A 3,169-nucleotide genomic window follows, 5' to 3' on the forward strand; every position below is an offset into this window, starting at 1 on the left:
TTCCAGCATCTATGGCAATAATAGTAACGATGTCTCATCCCCTTTTGTTTTGCTTCCCTTCTCCTCCCCCACCAGCCAGGTTCTGAGCATCCAGGGTTGGAAGGGAGCAGAGGGAAGGGAACAGAAAATATATTAGCTGAGACAATGTCTTCTCAAGCTGGATTCCTTTCCTTTCACTGTTTACTTTTGTGATATTTTATAAGAAATTCAAGGGCAAGTTTAGTACAAGCAGTTTTCCACTTTTGGGTTCTGAATTTAGAAACCAAGCACTTGCATGAGATGTTGCCACTGTGCAGGTGCAGGAAACATGGTGGGGGAAAGAGAAGCACGTAAGGTGCTGTGCTGGAACCCAGTGAACATCTGTGCTAATAGGAGCTGAGTTGTCAGCCTAGAGGGTCCTCTCTGATGACACCCTCAGAGATGACTGTGTGTTCCATGCATGTGAAGGAGTCCATGTGGCTGGGGGTAGGGGTGAAGGGGAAGGTGGATAGGAATCAGGGTGTGAGAGCCAGGTTACATGACAACTTGTAGATGGTGGTGAGCAGTTTGGTGTTTTTGCTAAGCAAAATGGGAAGACCTTAGAGGGTTTTAAGCAGAAGAGAGATATAATCTGATTTATGCTCTAAATAGGTCACTCTGGCTGCTCTGGGGAGAATGGATTGTGAGACGTAAATATCAGTTGGCATGTTGAGCCAGTAGAAGAATATGATTGTACTGACAGAATCTTCCAATTGTTTTTTGAACCACCAGCTAAGTGGAGTTGATCAAGTTCATATTTATTCGTGCCTTGATTGCTTGAGAGAGATGCTGTGCCAGATGAAATATGAATTGAAGCAGTTCAAAATGACAAGTTTGGCAGTGGTTCTGGAATAAGATAAAGTGCAGAATTTGAAGATCCAGAATGAGGGACCAGGATCTGCAGGAAAGATTGTAAAAGATAAGGAATTTTTTGTTCTTCCTCTGAAGTTTCAGCTGATAATGTTTAAAGCTATTGTCCTTTATCAGAAAACCATTTGGATTGCAGTAGCCCTCCCTTTGATATTTCTAGCCCAGTAGCAAAATGTGGATTATAGCATAACTCTTCAGTTATAACAAGTCACCATTTATTCCATAAACCAAAGAAACTTGACAACCCTAAACGTGAAAAGATGCAAGAATCATGTAGGTTAACAGAAGAACTGACACAGTCTGACCTGATTAATGATATGCTAAAAAATTCATTTTATGAGTTTTGTAAAAGTCAGTCATCAGATTCTCACCCACTCACAGCATGGAAAGCCACCTTTCAGAGAGTCTAGGTGCTGATTTGTTAAAGCTTCACACATCTGGATGTGTTTCCAATGATGATTCTGAATTTGAAGGGATATCAGATTTAAAATCCTTAATGATGAATAACTCACCTAATAACTCTTTATGTATTCAAAATAAGCCACAAAATATTCCAATAGAAAACCATTCAGGAAGTTTAAACAATCCTCCACACTTAACTAGCTGATTGGAAAATATGAGTCTTGATCATTTAAATACTGGTAAAAAGACTGATTTTTGAGATTTTTTTTGAACAAAGGGCCAAAAAATTACATTTAAAAAAATGACATTTTGCAATTGTCATACTTTCAGGATGAAAGTCCAGCCTAGCTGAACAGTTCAGGAAATAAAACAATCCTGGTAAGGGCTTTACTTTATCTCATCCCTATAACCAGCCATCTCCAGTTGCACAGATCTGCAAATCAGGGTCAGTCTTCAACTGTAATATCAGAATTAACAGGATCTCTGTCATCTTTGGCATTTTGAAAAGCTTGCCTCACCTTGAGACTTTCTGACTTGATAACAGAAATGATTAATTAGACAAAACTCAGGTTAAGAAAGATTCCTTTATCCTAGTTTATCTGAAATGTGGTCTCCTGGAATAGATTCAAGTATTGATCTTAGTGTTCTTATAAAAAAACCCAGAATCTGTTCCAAGACCTATAGTAGATCAATCAGTTGTACCAATACCAGGAACAAATGTTCTAAGTTCAAAGCTAGGAAAGCATTCCAATTTCACTAAAAACAATAAGAAAAACAATAAAGTCTCCCTGACTGGGAAGCTACCTCTTTTCTCTCTCTCGGACCAAGGCCTTTGCTGTTAGACCTTCAGCTTTTGTTTCAACACTCTGTCTTCATAACCCACCAAAAAGCTACAAGTGATACACCTTTGAACTTTGTAAGATTTTTTTTATAGTAGAAAAGTTCAAGACATAAAGGGCAAAGAAATGTGTCCTCTTATAGCTATAACACCATTTGGCTTCAAATCAGCATCACCTAATGACACATAAAAGTTAATGAGGGGTGCAAAGGGGGCTCTGGCAGAATTCTTACCTGCCATACCAGAGACCTGGGGTCGATTCCCAGAGCCTGCCCATGCAAAAAAAAAAATAAGCTAATGAAAAGAATACTTTTGCTAGAGAGTAGTGACAAAAGGAAAACATCCATTGTAGAACTTTTTATTTTAAATTTAGGTCACAATCTTTATCAGTTTATACTATGGGGTTTGAGATGAGACTTTTGTGTTAAAATTATCTTAAGTGAGTTGATAACATTGGTTAATATGCATTTTTGCTCTGAAATTTTGAAAGTGTACTTATTTTAGTGCAATAGCTGGCTTTATTAAATTGATACCCTGTAACAGGTGTTTGTTTAGAAAGTGGAGACTTGATATTATGCAATCAAACCTCAGATATTTTTGCTTGAAATACTCAACTATATACATTTTTATGATGAGAAATTTTCTTTTATAAAGATTTTGAAGTTTTGTTTTCAAAAGAAAATGACACTACTTCAGAGTATGATTCAGTGATGAGTCTACTAATGATATGTATCATAGGATGGCTAAGACATAATCATATTTTAAAGTATTATTGATATCATTCCCAGCTTCATTATTTTTCTGTAGATGAATATTAACAATTTTATGTTAGAAATTCTTAAAATTCCTAACTTTTAAGAATACTGTAGGGAGTTATTGAAATACCTTTTTCATGATTAAGTTTTTTTCAATAATTTTATTGATGAAACAATATGCAAATATATGAACATTCTTAACATACAAATATTTCATACATGGTGTACAGTCAGTGGCTCACAATATCATCACATAGTTGTGTATTCATCACCACAATCATTGTTT

General features: G+C 36.2%; 2 pseudogenes; both read left to right on the forward strand.

Annotated features, from left to right (window-relative positions):
* The first annotated feature begins 531 nt into the window (after positions 1 to 531).
* LOC143666744 (uncharacterized) lies at positions 532 to 1,549 on the forward strand (annotated as a pseudogene).
* Positions 1,550 to 1,621: 72 nt separating this feature from the next.
* Positions 1,622 to 2,318, forward strand: LOC143666745 (uncharacterized; annotated as a pseudogene).
* The last annotated feature ends 851 nt before the right edge of the window (positions 2,319 to 3,169 follow it).

Source organism: Tamandua tetradactyla, chromosome 23 (assembly GCF_023851605.1).
Source record: "Tamandua tetradactyla isolate mTamTet1 chromosome 23, mTamTet1.pri, whole genome shotgun sequence".
Lineage (NCBI taxonomy): Eukaryota > Metazoa > Chordata > Mammalia > Pilosa > Myrmecophagidae > Tamandua > Tamandua tetradactyla.